The sequence below is a fragment of the Porcisia hertigi genome, assembly GCF_017918235.1.
Source record: "Porcisia hertigi strain C119 chromosome Unknown contig_3, whole genome shotgun sequence".
Taxonomy (NCBI): Eukaryota; Euglenozoa; class Kinetoplastea; order Trypanosomatida; family Trypanosomatidae; genus Porcisia; species Porcisia hertigi.
The window spans coordinates 660,267-667,497 of record NW_027150677.1 but is presented as its reverse complement, the minus strand read 5'-3'; positions in this window follow the sequence as shown (position 1 = coordinate 667,497).

Below are 7,231 nucleotides of genomic sequence, written 5' to 3'. Positions count from 1 at the left end.
TATGGATATATTAGTGTGCATCTTCAGGGCAAGAGGTGTGTGTGTGTGCCTCAACGGGGGATGGGAGAGGGGAGATTATCGGATGGTCGGCGTACGAATCCTTTTCATAGAGAAACGCCCAAGAAGAAAGTTCGGCTTACGGCGTGAGGGGAAGAGCAGTAGCGCAAGCTTGGAGAGGAGGACAACGTGCACGGGAGGACAGGAAGGCAGGGGGAGGGGAAGGAGGGGGGCTCCATCTTTGGGGGACCCAGGCACCGGTGTCGGGGTCGCAAGACGAGCATGAGGGAACAAAGAGGCGTGTCTGAGGGTGAGTGGATTACGCAAAACAAAAAAGGGATGGCCTCACCGAAGGTGCAGCTGAGAAGCCCTCCTGTCCTCCTCCACACCCCGCACCATCACACTACGTCATTCGACTGTCACCCCCAAAAAACCAGAGACTCAACGTACACCCATCTGCACCCCATCGCATCGCTAGCCCAACCGTGTCACATACGATTGTGCATGACGCCAAAGCGTAAGGCGAGGTGTGCCCAGCATGCTTCCGGCATGCGTGCCTGCCTACCCACTCCACCCTCATCACCCGGTGTGCACCGCACCCACACTTCAATGTGGGGAGGGTACGGCACGCCTTCGTCACACGTGCACTCCGAACCCATGTGATCCGTGTCGTGCCTCGCCTATCCTGCACACTCAGCATTCAGCCTCACGAATGGGTTGACTGTACGCGACAAACGCGATGGAAGCAGCCCTCGACAATAACGCGCTTACAACACACACTGTCTTCCGTAGAGGGGGAGGGTGCTCAGGGGCGTCAACGACCGCGGGGGCTGTTGGGCTGTCTTCACTCCCCCTCTCAGCAGCGTCCCGACATCCCGGTGGGAGGACCGCTGAATATCCAAACCCCCACCCCACCCTGGAGCAGTCCGTCCACTACGCCAACGCGGCACAAACCCCACACACGCCACATCAACGTCGGGCTCTGAGACGCCTCCCCCTACCCTTCTGGTCTACGATACCAGCCCCACAAACAGCATCACAGACAGGCTGGCCACTGCACCTGTGAGCAGTACGCCCGCATTGTGGACGCCGTCCGCACCGTTGCCTCGAGTAACGTTCTTGTCGGTCCAGTCGTCATCACCGCTGACAGTAGAAGTGCTCCTGTCGCTGTAGTCGTCACCGCTGACACTAGTCGTGCTCCTGTCGTTACCGTGCTCGCTATCACCGTCGACCGGTACGTAATGTTCGCCCTCGAAGTCCACCACCGCCTTCACGTTGCCCTGGCATACCTCAGCGTACGGCGGGCACGTGATGTAGCCGCCGTCCTCGAAGCCGTTGCTGATGGTGTCGAGCGAGATGTTCTGGCCCGGCGTACAGTTGAAGTAACCGCTGCCCCACTTCACCTGGATACCGTACGTCTGCGTCGACGTATCACACTGGATGTTGGCGCACATGCCGTTGTAGAGGCGACGCCAACGTGCGAGGCCCTTTGGCGTGAAGGACCCATCGATGCAACGCGCTGACTCAGAGAACACGTTGAAGCTCCTGACATACCACGGCGCGGTCGTGGTGTTCTGGTTGCACGCACCATCGTCAGAGGGGACCACAACGGGACAAATGTCAAGGAATGCAGTAGAGCCCCCGAGGCGGTCGTTGGTGAAGTACCGCCAGTGCGACTCCAGCGATTTCGTGTAGGTCACAACATCACATCCCCCGACGTGTAGACGGCTGGAGGTGCAGCGGTACTCTTCGTTTGTGTCGTTGCAGAACATCTCTGGCCACTGCGTGATGTTGTTCTCCATGCACTTCTTGTTGAAGAAGTCACAGCCCGCGGCCCGGCCCCACGTCATCGCCTCGGCCTTGCTGAAGTCCGCCTTGTAGAGGCCCATATCCTCGAAGATGGCCATCGTCACCGCAGAGTAGTAGCCGGCACTGCTCGAAGGCGCCATGAGCTCATCGTTGGTGTTGCGCATCTTCAGGTGTGAGACAGATGACCCAGGCGAGCCTGGATCCTCCAGCTCCACGTAACTCAGGTTGTCGCAGCCGTAGTGCTCGCGTGCCTTGGTCACCGTTGTGTTGCCGTTGATGACAGTGATAAAGAGCTTCTTTTCGCGAATACCAAAGACATTCTGGGTAATTCCCCTGTCATTGAAGAGCCTACCGGTGAACCCCAGCGCATGCGCAATCTCGTGCGTGACCGTGCGCGTGGTACGCTGGTCGTAGCGAGACACGATCTTCGCTGGAGCGATGTTAATCACGCCAACAGCGGGTTGACCGTCGGAGAAGGTCTGGCAAATAGTAGCCCATGCGCGCACACCCTCTTCGCATGGAACCGAGGCGACGTACAACACAAAGTCCGTGTTGTTCAGCCCCGTCGTGCGGTGCCACTCTGGGACCTTGAAGTCACCACAGACATCACCTGTCATGCCAGTCACCCTCCAGGTGCCTTGCTGTCGCCTCACCTTCAGGCGGTCCGTGTGCAATTTAACTGCCTGCGGGAGGATATACTTGACAAGCATGTCGCGCTTCTCCTTTGTCACGACGTCAGCGGCAGTGCAGGTGACATTACCATCAAGGTGATTGTAAATATTCTGTCCCTCACTTGCGCAGTAGAACTCGTGCTCCGTGAGGTCCTCGGCAGACACGGTGATGCGCAGCTGACCCCAGTCGTCAGAGCGCCCCACCTGCGGCGACGTGCTGCCACCCAGCGCATAGTCGACTCCGCCGTCCTCCGCTGTGGAGGTGGGCTCTGCTGCGACAATGGGCAGTCCCACCGCAGAGAGCGTGCCTAGGTTGCCGTGCTCTTGCGCCACCGACTGCAGCACGCGCTGCTGTAGCTCGTCGTGGATGCAGCGGTGGCCCCCAGCGGAGTCACCACTGGTCTGTGCCCACACGGCAGCGGAGCCGGCAGCCAGTGCAAGGCACGTCACTGCGGCGAGTCGCACCAGGCGTGCAGTGCCGCTACGCAGCTGGTGCGTGCTACCCAAACAGTTGCTGGGCATGCTGGCGGTGGGGTAGGTCGTGGAGGTCTATATGCGGGAGGCGGGGGGGGTGTAGGGAGAAGGCGAGTGAGTGGGGAGGTGCTGCTCAGCGGGTATGTGCTGTGCTGTGCGTGCCTCTGTATGGGGGGAGGGGGGCGGTTCAGTAAAGAAAGAGCGAGGCGAGTGCTGTTGATGGGCGCAGGATTGTGCAGTCTAGGGGAGCGGTGAGCGGTGGGGGTGGTAGAGGAGAGAGTGGGGCGAGATGAGGGATAAATCACCGACGGGTGTTGGGGGAGTCGGGATGAGATGGGGGGGGGGTGAGGTGATGGGTGGATGGTTCACATCATGCGCGTGGAGAGGGTGAGGGGGAGGGGAAGGGCTGCCGGTGAGGGTCAGCGAAGCGGAAGAGAGCGAAACAGGCGGCAGGAAAATGGGAATCTCACCAGGGCCGCACCCCCTGTAGTGGAGAGAGGGGAGGGCCGGAGGGAGAGAGGCCGGAGCCTTTGACAGGACAACACATGCAAGTACACAAAACTACGTCCACACATACACACACAGGCGTCACCGAGTAGCACAAACAGGAGGTGAACAGGGGGCAACGTGTGTGTTTGTGAGTGTGCGTACCACGCGGCGGCGCTACGCACAGCACCGTGCTGGCCACCTGCAGCCCTCCCAGGCGCTGGCGGATCACCTCTCCATCGTTGCTCTTCACGCAGAACATGTACGACGCCACAGAAGTAACCTGGTTTGATTGGTGGGAGGGAAGGACAGGCGAGGCGGTGGTGGTGGTATGTTTCTACGGCCTGCCCCTCCCACTCCCCTCCCACCCTCTCCCTCCAAAGGAGAGCGAGGGGGATGTTGGGTTGGGGAGTGTAACCGAGCCGGAGAGAAGCGAAACACACGGTCACACGTCGCCCGCTCTGTGTGGCGCTCGGCCGCGTTTATATCGCCGATGCGATTGTGGTGGGAGGAATGGAGCGGGAGACGGTCGTCGTGAGTACGCGGCCAGGCAGGCAATCAGTCGTAAGCGAAGAGGCGGCTGTGCTGCGCAGCCCACCCTCTCCGTGCGTGGCACGAGGCAGCGGTGATGCCGGCACGAGGCGAGCCCGCGCCGCCGCCGCAGCACTCATGCGCCAGCCCCCTCCAGTGGACACTCTTTGTGCTACGTGACAGAAATAGGGAGAGGGGGAGAGGGCCGTGCGCGGGTACAGAGGAAACTCTCACCGGTAACGGTGGGGTGATGGTGGGACGCCCACGCCGGCGTCCGCTGACTTGACCGCCTCGGCTCCACAACGGCACCTCCACGGAGCTCATGCACCGCCTAGTCAGCGCGGAGGGAGAACCTGTGGTGCTGGCCCAGGCGGCACGGCAAAGAAAACACCCGGGGGTGTCCTTCTGTTTTATCATTTGAGGGGAGGGGAGGGACCTCGGCGCATTGCACTGAGTCGAGCAGTCAACGGCTGAGGATGTCATACACTGCAGATGAAAGAAAAAACGAGAGCATTGGGGAGGGGGGAAGAAAACCGGGACCGGAGGTGCACCACACACGAGCACAAGCACGCACGGCGCATAATGACCAACTCGCAGATCACTCGTTCGCTGTGTATCCCGGCGTGCGTGCGTGTCTGTGTGTGTGGTGGGTGGGTGAGCCCGTCAGGGTGTGTCGGTGTCCCTGTTTGGTTCCGACACCGCACTGGTGACAACTGAGCCTGGAGGCACAGGGGGTAGAAAAGAGAACAGTCAAAGTTTGTTATAGTAACAGGAAGGGAGGGGAGGGGAGGGGAGGGACAAGGCGCTGGCACATGCACATTCATTCAGTCACACTCACACCATAGAGATGTGTAATGCAAAAGAGTAGTCGTACAACAATCCATCGTATCCGTGATAAAAAAACGCGTGTTCAGTGGCGGGTGGGAGAGGGGGGGGGAGAGAGCAGAGAGTATATAGGAAGGGGAGGGAGAGGGAATAGCGGGAGGCCATAGGGCCAGAGGAAGAGCTCTCGCTCTGTCTATAGTATCCACATCAATGGACCTCCGTGTCCGCACCTCCACCCATCGCACCCGCCCCACACACGCGGATAACAATAAACCAAGTACCATTGGAGGGGAGGAAGCAGGGGAAGCAAATAAACAAGGAAAACAGTGGCTTGAAGGGGTGGGGGATGACGACGAGGCCACCGCCGCCCGAGTTGGAGGGGAGAAGGCGGTGTGCCTTTTTCAATGCATTTTGAATGGCACCGGCACCGTTAGCCACAACGGTGGTGGTGGCCCGAATACACCAGAGATGTTGTGAGGTGAGTCGATAGTCGGGTGCAACCTCAGATGAGGGGGGCCTCTCAGACCTGTGCGCGCACCGCGTGCCGTGCTTCTCTCTTCGCCAACGTACTCACGTCACCGTATTTCATGACGTGGTCGGCACACTCCTCACGTTGGGGTATGGCGGAGTCGATAGTGTGTCCCGGGCTGTTCGGGTGTCGCCGGCATCAGTGGCGGGCTTCTTGCTCACCCGCCACACCCAAATCGCCGCACCTGGTCGAGTGCACAAGGCGCCACGCGGCTCGCATACACGAGCACGCCGCAGTGGGTGGTGGGTGCGGTGTTGGTCACGATTGCTTCGTGCACTTCTCTAGCGCCTTTGAGGCTCAGACGGGATAACTATATATGTTGCAAAACTCTGCCAGTCACGCATGCTAGATGTGCGCACTGCTGTCCTGCTTTTGTATCCAGCGGCCCGTGGAAGAACAGAACGTGTTGCTCGACACTGGGCTGGCCGTTCACCCCATTTCAATCCCCATCGCTCATGTCATGATGGAGTCCCTGGTAGAGTGTGAGGTCCACATTGGGGCGTATCGAACGTGAGTCCACAACAGTCAGCGCGGTGCACCAGAGAGCCGTCGGCAGGGGTGGTGCCACATATGCTCCAGGTCTACACACAGAAAAGCCCAATCAGGATCACGGCGACAGCCGCCACATGGGTTACGAAGGTGCGCGCGCTGCGGACGCCAGCTGCGCTATTGCCGCGAGGATGGCTGCTGTCACTTCCAGAGCTGCTGACGGTATCACTACCACTCAGGTTGCTGCTGCTGGTCGCGTGTTCCTGGGCCCCTTCGAAGTCCACCACCGCCTTCACGTTGCCCTGGCACACCTCAGCGTACGGCGGGCACGTGATGTAGCCGCCGGCCTCGAAGGCGCTGCTGATGGTGTCGAGTGTGATCTTCTGGCCCTCTGTGCAGTTCACGTAGGATCTGCTGCCCTTCACCTGGATGCTGTACGTCTTCGTTGTGTTGTCGCACTTGACGTTGGCGCACATGCCCGAGGTGGGGCGGGAATCGGTACTCCTGTTCTTCGGTGCGAACGCCCCGTCGATGCAACGTGCCGCGTCAGAGAAGACGTTGAAGGCACTCAAGTCCTCCGGTGCAGTGGAATTGTTCTGGTTGCAGTAGCCGTCGAAGAAGTATTCCACATACGGGCAGAAGTCCATGTAGATTAACCCTCCGCCCAGGCTTTCGTTGGTGAAGTAGCGGTAATACTCATCCAGGGGGCTGTCATGAATGTAAACACCGCATTCACCAATCTCCAGGCGGCTGGACGTGCAGCGGACCTCGGGCTGCGTCCGGTTGCAGAACATCTGCGGCCACTGCGTGATGTTGTCCGCCATGCACTTCTGATCCAGAAACTCACAGCCGGCGTTGCGGCCCCACGGCAGCACCTCGGCCTTGCTGAAGTCCGCCTTGTAGAAGCCCGTGTCCTCGAAGATGGCCATCGTCAGCGCGCTGTAGTAGCCAGATCCCACCACTGCCGTCATGAGCTCGTCCTTCGCGTTGCGCATCTTTATGTGTGACCGTTCAAAGTCGGTGCTGCTGTGGATATCTGTATCCAGGTGCTTCAGGGTTGGGCAGTTGTAGTGCTCGCGGGCTTTCTTCACCGTCGTGCTGCCGTTGATCACAGTAAAGTTGCCGGACATTCCACGAATATTGTCGACGACTGTCGTGATGCCGGCACTCTGGAAGAAGTCCTCGCTGAAGCCAAGCGCATGCGCGATCTGGTGCGCTACCGTACGGATGACAAGTTGGTCGTAGCGTGACACGATGACGGCGGCGGGGACGTTGATGACGCCGACAGCCGGCTGGCCATCGGGAAACACTTGGCAGATTGCGCCCCACGACACCGCGCCTATATCGCTGGGGACGGATGTCAAGTAGAGCAGAAAGTCGGTGTTGTTGACGCCGTTGGTGAGGTGGGTCTGCGGTACCT